This window comes from Phyllobates terribilis, unplaced genomic scaffold, assembly GCF_046119375.1.
Source record: "Phyllobates terribilis strain yellow unplaced genomic scaffold, ASM4611937v1 Scaffold_1__5_contigs__length_1240528914, whole genome shotgun sequence".
Lineage (NCBI taxonomy): Eukaryota > Metazoa > Chordata > Amphibia > Anura > Dendrobatidae > Phyllobates > Phyllobates terribilis.
In genome coordinates, this window is record NW_027362761.1 from 753,306,605 (window position 1) to 753,316,765 (window position 10,161).

A 10,161-nucleotide genomic window follows, 5' to 3' on the forward strand; every position below is an offset into this window, starting at 1 on the left:
AATGTGGTGTCCGCTAACAATTTGAGCCGATTTTCCATTCAATTTGTTAGCGGATACCATGTTGCATTTAGAGAGTCCCTGTGTGCCCAAACATTGGAGCTCCCCCACAAGTGACCCCATTTTGGAAACTAGACCCCCCAAGGCACCTATCTAGATGCATAGTGAGCACTTGGAACCCCTAGGTGCTTCACAAATTGATTCGTAAAAATGAAAAAGTCTTTTTTTTTTCACTTTTTCATTTTTACGAATCAATTTGTGAAGCACCTGGGGGTTACAAGTGCTCACTATGCATCTAGAAAGGTGCCTTGGGGGGTCTAGTTTCCAAAATGGGGTCACTTGTGGGGGAGCTCCAAAGTTTGGGCACAGAGGGGCTCTCCAAACGCAATGTGGTGTCCGCTAACAATTTGAGCCGATTTTCCATTCAATTTGTTAGCGGATACCATGTTGTATTTAGAGAGTCCCTGTGTGTCCAAACATTGGAGCTCCCCCACAAGTGACCCCATTTTGGAAACTAGACCCCCCAAGGCACCTATCTAGATGCATAGTGAGCACTTGGAACCCCTAGGTGCTTCACAAATTGATTCGTAAAAATGAAAAAGTGTTTTTTTTTTCACTTTTTCATTTTTACGAATCAATTTGTGAAGCACCTGGGGGTTCCAAGTGCTCACTATGCATCTATAAAGGTGCCTTGGGGGGTCTAGTTTCCAAAATGGGGTCACTTGTGGGGGAGCTCCAAAGTTTGGGCACACAGGGGCTCTCCAAACACAACATGGCGTCTGCTAATTATTCAAGCAAATTTTACAATCAAAAAGTCAAATGGCGCTCTTTCCCTTCCGAGCCCTGCCGTGCGCCCAAACAGTGTTTTTTCCCCAAATATTGGGTATCTGCGTGCCCAGGGGAAATTGCACAACAAATTTTGGGGTCCATTTTTTCTTGTTACCCCTGTGAAAATAAAAAAAATTGGGTCTAAAGTAACATTTTTGTGAAAAAAATTAAATGTTCATTTTTTTCTTCCACATTCAAAAAATTCCTGTGAAGCACCTGAAGGGTTAATAAAGTTCTTGAATGTGGTTTTGAGCACCTTGAGGGGTGCAGTTTTTAGAATGGTGTCACTTTTGGGTATTTTCTGTCAAAAAGACCTCTCCAAGTGACTTTAAATGTGATGTGGTCCCTAAAAAAATGGTTTTGTAAATTTTGTTGGAAAAATGAGAAATCGCTGGTCAACTTTTAACCCTTATAGCTCCCTAACAAATAAAAATTTTGGTTCCAAAATTGTGCTGATGTAAAGTAGACATGTGGGAAATGTTATTTATTAACTCTTTTGTGTGACATATCGCTCTGATTTCAGGGCTTAAAAATTCAAATTTTGAAAATTGCAAAATTTTCAAAATTTTCTCCAAATTTCTGTTTTTTTCACAAATAAATGCAAGTGATATCGAAGAAATTTTTCCACAATCATGAAGTACAATATGTCACGAAAAAACAATCTCAAAATCAGGGGGATCCATTGAAGCGTTCCAGAGTAATTACCTCATAAAGTGACAGTGGTCAGAATTGTAAAAATTGGCCCGGTCATTAACGTGCAAACCACCCGCGGGGCTTAAGGGGTTAATGACCAAGCCAAATTTTACAATTCTGACCAGTGTCACTTTATGAGGTAATAACTCTGGAACGCTTCAACGGATCCCACTGATTCTGATAGTTTTTTTCGTGACATATTGTACTTCATGATAGTGGTAAAATTTCAATAGGACTTGAGTTTACTTGTGAAAAAAACGGAAATTTGGCAAAAATTTTGCAATCTTAAAACTTTGTTACTATGTTACACAAAATAGTTAATAAATAACATTTCCCACATGTCTACTTTACATCAGCACAATTTTTGAAACAAAATTTTTTAGGAAGTTATAAGGGTTAAAAGTTGACCATCGATTTCTCATTTCTACAACAAAATTTTTAAAACCATTTTTTTAGGGACCACATCACATTTGAAGTGACTTTGAGGGGCCTATATGACAGAAAATACCCAAAAGTGACACCATTCTAAAAACTGCACCCCTCAAGGTGCTCAAAACCACATTCAAGAAGTTTATTAACCCTTCACATGCTTCACAGGACCTGAAGCAACATGGAAGGAAAAAATGAACATTTTACTTTTTTTCACAAAATGTTTACTTCAGACCCAATTTTGTTATTTTTACAAGAGTAACGAGAGAAAATGGACCATAAAATTTGTTGTGCAATTTCTCCTGAGTACGCCAATACCCTATATGTGGGGGAAAACCACTGTTTGGGTGCACTTCAGAGCTTGGAAGGAAAGGAGCACTGTTTGACTTTTTGAACGTAAAACTGGCTGGAATCAAGAGCGGACGCCATGTCGAGTTTGAAGAGCCCCTGATGCGCCTAAATAGTGGAAACCCCCACAAGTGATCCCATTTTGGAAACTAAACCCCTCAGGAAACTTATCTAGATGTGTGGTGAGCACCTTGAACCGCCAGATTGTGAAATTGCTCCCGAGTACGGACATACCCTATATGTAGGGGAAAACTATTGTTTGGGTGCACTGCAAGGCTTGGAAGGGAAGGAGTGAAGTTTGGAACGCAGACTTTGATGGAATGGAGAGCCCCTGATGTGCCTAAGCAGTGGAAAACCCCGACAAGTTACCCCATTTTGGAAAGTACACCCCTCAAGGATTTTATCCAGGGGTATAGTGAGCATTTTGAACCCACAGGTACTACACAGAATTTGATAACATTAGGTCGTCATATCAAAAGTTTCATTTTTTTCATGAAAATGTAGATTTAGCCCCAAATTTGTAATTTTTACAATGGATAATAGGAGAAAACGGACCCCATAGTTTGTTATGCTATTTCTCCTGAACGCAATGATGCCCCATATGTCATCAGAAAATAGAATTAGTCCTTACCGTTAATTCGGTTTCTAGAAGCCTTCCACGACAGCATTGGAGGATGTTGTACATGCCCTATCGGGGGACAGGAACACAGAGAGGTTAAAAGCCCCTCCCCACCATCAATCCCCAGTGTTTACCAAGAACACCTGAAAAAATGGTTATATGGAATCCATAGGGAGGGAAATTCGTGCTGTCCTGGAAGGCTTCTAGAAACCGAATTACCGGTAAGGACTAATTCTATTTTCTCAATACGCCTTCCATGACAGCATTAGAGGAATACCAACGATATTTTATTAGGGAGAGACAATAGCTTGTAGGACTTTCCTACTAAAGGCTAAATCCCTAATGGATAAGTCTAATCTATAATGTTTAGAAAATGTGTGAAGGGAAGACCATGTAGCTGCCCTGCAAATCTGCTCCGTAGAAGAGCCCGCTCTTTCGGTCCAAGAAGTTGATGTGGATCTGGTAGAGTGAGCTTTTAAGGCGATCGGTGGATCCAACTGTTGGTTGATGTAGGTTTCCTCAATTGCCTTTTTAATCCAGTTTGCTATAGTGGATTTAGCTGCCTTCCTTCCTCTGTTATGCCCTGAGTGTTGTATGAATAGATTTTCATCCAATCTCCAAGACTCAGTCTGTTGAAGATAATAAAGAACAACTCTGCGGACATCTAAGAGATGGAACTCTGCTTCCTTTGAATTAGAAGGCTTCTGGCAGAAGGAGGGAAGGATGACTTCCTGGGAACGATAGAAATCCATAACCACCTTTGGGAGAAAGGAAGGGTCCAAACGAAGCGTAATTCTATCTTCAGTCACAGTCATGTAAGGTTCTCTGATGGAGAGAGCCTGCAGTTCTCCTACTCTCCATGCTGAAGTGATGACTACTAAAAAGGCAGTCTTATGAGAGAGAGTCTGTATTGTGCTGGAGGATAGAAGCTCGAAGGGAGAGAGGGTTAGACCCCGGAGCACCACATTAAGATCCCAGGATGGGACATGAGACCGAATTTTTGGGTGAAGTCTGAGTGCCGAAGTTATGAATCTTTTGATCCATCTGTGAGAGGCCAAATCTTGGTCGAATATGGAACTTAGGGCTGAAATCTGCACCTTGTGAGTACTAGGTTTGTGACCCAACTCCAATCCATTCTGTAAAAAATCAAGGATCCGAGCAATGTTGGGGTGTGAGGTGTCAGGAATATCCGGGGCATACCATGATAGGAATTTTTTCCATATTTTGCCGTATATAGCATTGGTTACTGGTTTCCTACTTTGTTGAAGAGTTCTTATAACTTCTTCAGAGAGACCTTTGGATTTTAAGATCTCGGCTTCAGTAACCAGGCTGCAAGGTTTAGCCACTGAGGATTTGGGTAAAATAGGGGACCTTGTGAGAGAAGGTTGTTGACAGGTGGAAGTATCACGAGACCGTCCAGGCAAAGTTCTGTGATGGCGCCGAACCAGGGCCTTTTGGGCCACAGAGGGGCCACTAGAATTGTTGCCACTCTCTCTAACCTGACTTTCTGGATAGTTCTTGCTATCAGTGGAATTGGAGGAAACGCATAGACCAGTTTGAAATGCCAGGGATGGGCTAATGCGTCCAAATTCATGGCATTGTCTCTTCTGTCCAATGAAAAGAAGAGGGGAAGTTTTGCGTTTAGGCGACTGGCAAAGAGATCTACTTCGGGGAGACCCATTTTTGCTACTAGTGACTGGAATATTTGAGGATTCAAGCTCCATTCTCCTGGCTGAATGTCTTCCCGACTTAGAAAGTCTGCTTGAATGTTGTTTGAGCCTTTCAGGTGAATTGCCGAAATTGACAGATGTTGTTCGGCCCAGGAAAATATTCGACCTGCTATTTGTTTCAGGCTGTCTACCCTCGTACCTCCTTGATGACGAAGGAAGGCGACTGTAGTCATATTGTCCGAGAGTATCTTGATGTGAGTACCCTGGATTAGGTTGACTGCTGCCCTGAGCGTTTTTTCTACTGCCTTCAGCTCCCTGAAGTTGGAGGATCTGGCACTGATCTCGGGACTCCATCTACCTTGAAAAGGAGTCTGGGCCACCATGGCTCCCCATCCTCGTATACTGGCATCGGTAGTCACTGTGATTAGAGGGTCCTGGGTCCAAGAAATTCCCCTCCGAAGATTTTGGGTGCTTAACCACCAAGAAAGGGAAGCTTTTACCCGGCCAGGAGTACTGGTCCGTTTGTTTAGTGAGTCCCTTTGTCTGTCCTATGATTTTAGGATATGATCCTGGAGAGACCTTGAGTGGGCCTGAGCCCATGATACTGACTGGATACAGGCCGTCATCGACCCCAATACAGACATTGCCATTCTCAATGTTGGATTCTTCTGGTGTCTGAAAATTGAGATCTTGGTTCTGAGAGCTGTTTGATGCTCCAATGGAAGAAAGGACATTTGTCTGTTGGTGTCCAGTAAGACACCAAGGAATTTCCGCCTCGACGAAGGAAGGAGTTCCGACTTTTCCAGGTTCGGAACCCAACCTAACGAGCGAAGAGTTTTTAAGGTTATAGAAACATGAAGATTGAGGATCCCCACCGAAGGGGAGACGATCAGCATGTCGTCCAGGTATGGAATTATGCAGACACCTTGTTTTTGGATAAGTGCAATGACTTCCGCCATAATCTTCGTAAACACCCGAGGTGCTGAAGAGATGCCGAAGGGCAGTACGTTGTACTGGTAGTGTTCTGTTATGTTGTCCCTGGAAATCGCAAAGCGCAGGAACTTCCTGTGGGTCGGATGAATCGGCACGTGGAAGTATGCATCTTTTAGGTCTATGGTTGCCATGATCCTTCCCTATTAAGGGAATAGTTGACTTTATGGACTCCATCTTCAATCGTCTGTATTTGATGTGATGGTTTAGGGATTTCAGGTTGAGTATGATGCGTGGGGTCTCTGACGGTTTCCGTATTAGGAAAATTTTTGAGTAGTGACCTGTACCCTCAGGGCCAGGTTGGACCGGAGACACCACTCCAGACTTAAGCAGGTTTTGTAAACCGATTGATAGCTGTTCCCAAGCCCGAGAGGGAAGGGACGTGACCCTCAGGACCCGAGGGGTGCAACTCTCGAATTCCAATAGAAGACCCCCCTTGATAGTATTGAGGATCCACCAGCAGGAAGAAATTGCCTGCCACTGGGGAAAGAAATCCGAGAGACGGCCCCCTACATGGCCCAAGTCATTGTTGATCCTGCTGCTGGTGTTGCTGCTGGTGAACAAGGATGTTACGACCCCTGCCGCCCTTAGGATAGCTCCAGCGCCTCCTATATTGTGAGGGGTGACTCTGGGAAGGTCGAAAGAGACGTTTTTTTAGTTTGTTTCTGTTCTGGAAGGGTTTTCTTCCTGTCCGAGGCCTCCTCCAGGATATCATCCAGTGCTGGCCCGAATACATATTTCCCTTGAAATGGAATGGAACAGAGTTTAATCTTAGAGGTGACATCCCCACTTCATGTTTTGAGCCACAGTGCACGGCAAGCAGTATTGGATAGGACAGCTGCTCTAGCAGCAATCCGGAGCGAACCAGCGGTGGATACCGCGTTCCGACGCTAAGACCCTTGCAAATGGCATACAGGTATTGATGCACATCCCCAGAGACACTTCGCCCATCCTCTCCCTACACACCTGACTCCAAGCAGTCTGACCACACTGATGAAGGCCGTTTGTCTAGGCCGAAACGTCTGTTATTTTGTTTGGACCGCATTAAATTCTACACTTACTTATGTTTGAGTGCCGAGGTTATTCTTTAAATACTTACTGGGGCTCATTTGGATTTGGAAGCGCAGAATTCACTGGATTTTGAGGAATGCGGGAGCTGTCGCTTTTCCAGAGTCTTTGTTCTAGCAGTAATGTGGGAACTCCTATAGTCCCAGTGACAGATGACGGACCTGAGAGGAGGCTGGTTTTGTGTGGAATAAATTAGGGATTTTATTGGTAACATTTTGAGGTACATAATTTTCAATTGCTTCCAGAATAAGACTGGATCGCATTCTTGTGTTCTACGCTGAGCACTTATGTCGGGGTTTCCATGTCAATTTCTCATAAACGCGATTCAGACGAAACCCCCAACGGAACCAACCACCACAAAGAGGCAGATAGAGTCCGTTTGGCATCTGCTCCGGTGGTCTCCATCTTCTTAGGGGTGCACAGATCTGTGGTCGTCCACACTTGTGCGCTAAAAAAAAGCCTAAAATGATGGTACGCCGCCGGAACGGAGACCAGTCCAAAGATACTCCATCGGCCTCATAAGTGAGTGGCTCCATCTGGGTTTTTTGTCTGAATTGCGGTTTTGGTGAATTTACACGGAAACCCCGTTGTAAGCGCTCAGCGTAGTGCGCTGGATAAACGTGAGCCGAGCCTTATTCCGATTTTTTTTGGAGGCAGAATGAAGAAATAGACAGGAGTACCAGAATAGTTCTTATTTTTATTTTTGAGCAGTTCACCATGCGATATAAGTGATAAGGTGAATTTATTCTTCGGGTCGGTGCGATTACAGCGATACCAGATTTATATGGGGTTTTCTTTAGGTTTTGCTGCTATCACACAGTAAAAATGCATTTTTTTATAAAAAGTAGTTATTTTCGTTGCCATATTCTGAAAGCTGTAACTTTATTTTTTGGTTAACCACTTCGCACCAGAGCCTGTTTTTGCCTTCGTGACCGGGCCAATTTTTTCAATTCTGACCACTGTCACTTTATGAAGTAATTACTCTGGAACACTTCAACGGATCCCCCTGATTCTGAGACTGTCACACAAAATAGTTATTAACTAACATTTCCCACATGTCTACTTTACATCAGCACAATTTTGGAACCAAAATTTTTTTTTGTTAGGGAGCTATAAGGGTTAAAAGTTGACCAGTGATTTCTCATTTTTCCAACAAAATTTACAAAAACATTTTTTTAGGGACCACATCACATTTGAAGTCACTTTGAGGGGTCTTTATGACAGAAAATACCCAAAAGTAACACTATTCTAAAAACTGCACCCCTCAAGGTGCTCAAAACCACATTCAAGAACTTTATTAACCCTTCAGGTGCTTCACAGGAATTTTTGGAATGTGGAAGAAAAAAAATGAACATTTAACTTTTTTCACAAAAATGTTACTTTAGGCCCAATTTTTTTTATTTTCACAGGGGTAACAGGAAAAAATGGACCCCAAAATTTTTTGTGCAATTTCTCTTGAGCGCGCTGATACCCCATATGTGAGGGAAAACCACTGTTTGGGCACACTGCAGGGTTCGGAAGGGAAGGAGCGCCATTAGACTTTTTGAATGTAAAATTTGTTTGAATAATTAGCAGACGCCATGTTGCGTTTGGAGAGCTCCTGATGTGCCTAAACAGTGGAAACCCCCCACAAGTGACACCATTTTGGAAACTAGACCCCTTAGGGAACTTATCTAGATGTGTCGTGAGTAGTGTTGAGCGATACCTTCCGATATCAGGAAATATCGTATCGGATTGGATCGGACCGATACCCAAAAAGTATCGGATATCGCCGATTCCGATACCGGAAACCAATGCAAGTCAATGGGACACAAATATCGGAATGAAAATAAACCCTTTCTTTCCTTGTAGGTTAATTCTACATGAAGTAAAACAACTAAGAATAATGTAGAATGTATTACACGAAAAGCCGGCAATTCATCAGCGGCATACACCGGTACCCGACAATTTACAACAGAAAGAATAGAGCTTCACACATAGATTAGATAGATAGAAACATGTCAGTCACATATATATGAAGTACAGTGACAGTGTTGCTTACTGTACTTGTCATTTAGTGTAAAGGATTTATTTAAAAAAATAATTGTGTTTTCATGCACCGTCTCTTTAAGAAAGCCGGCCGGCAATTCAGCATCTGTACCCGACAATTTAGAATAGAAGGAATAGAGAATCATACATAGATTAGATAGATAGAAACATGTCAGTCACATATATATGAAGTACAGTGACAGTGTTGATTACTGTACTTGTCATTTAGTGTTAAAATAAAGGATTTATTTAAAAAAAAATTGTCGTGGGGTTCCCCTTAATTTTAGTCTCTAGCGGAGGTTAAGCAGACGGCTGGGGCAGATGTTTGAAGCCTGGGAAGGGGGTAATACCCACGGAGCTTCCCAGGCTACTAATATGAGCCCCCAGCTGAATACCTAGCCTTTACTAGCTATTAAAATGGGGGACCCCCTCAAAAAAATGACATGGGGTCCCCCCTAATTTAATAGCTAGCAAAGGCTAGGCAGACAGCTGGGGGCTGATATTAATAGCCCAGGAAGGGAGCCATGAATATTGGCCCCCTCCCAGGCTAGAAACACCAGCCGTCAGCCGCCCCAGAAATGGCGCATCCATAGGATGCGCCAATTCTGGCACTTAGCCTCGCTCTTCCCACTGCCCTGTAGCGGTGGCAGTGGGGTAATAGGGCTGGGGTTGATGTCAGCTTACATAGTTTACATAGTTAGTAAAGCCGAATAAAGACTTGCGTCCATCAAGTTCGACCTGTTAGTTCTGTAATTGCTAAAGTTGATCCAGAGGAGGGCAAAAACCCCAAATGATTTAGCCAATCTTCACCTGAGGAAAAATTCCCTCCCGACTCTGAAACCAGCAGTCAGAATAAATCCCTGTATCAACCTACTATTTTATTCTATTTTTAAGTATATGCAGAAATCTGCCTGGTATCTAGAAAAGCATCCAGTCCCCGCTTGAACTGGTTTAGTGAATCCGACATTACCGTCTCCTCACTCAGTGAATTCCATATTCTCACTGCTCTTACCGTAAAGAACCCCTTCCTATGCTGGTGCTGAAACCTTTTCTCTTCCAGTCTTAGTGAGTGCCCTCTTGTTACCGTAATATCCCTCCTTTTGAACAAATCCCAGGCAAGGTCTCTATACTGTCCCCTAACATATTTGTACACATTTATTATGTCCGCCCTCAACCTTCTCTTTTCCAGGCTGAATAGTCCTAGTTTTGCCAACCTCTCTGGGTATTGCAGTCCCTCCATTCCCCTTATTAATTTTGTTGCCCTCCTTTGTACCTTTTCAAGCTCATTTATATCCTTTCTATATATTGGGGCCCATAACTGAGCACAGTATTCCAAGTGTGGTCTGACCAGTGCTTTGTACAGTGGAAGAACAATGTTCTCATCCTTTGCAGCTATACCTCTTCTGATACATCCCATTACCCTGTTTGCCCTTACAGCAGCGGCCTGACTTTGGGCACTCCAATTTAGTTTGCTATCAATCAAGATGCCCA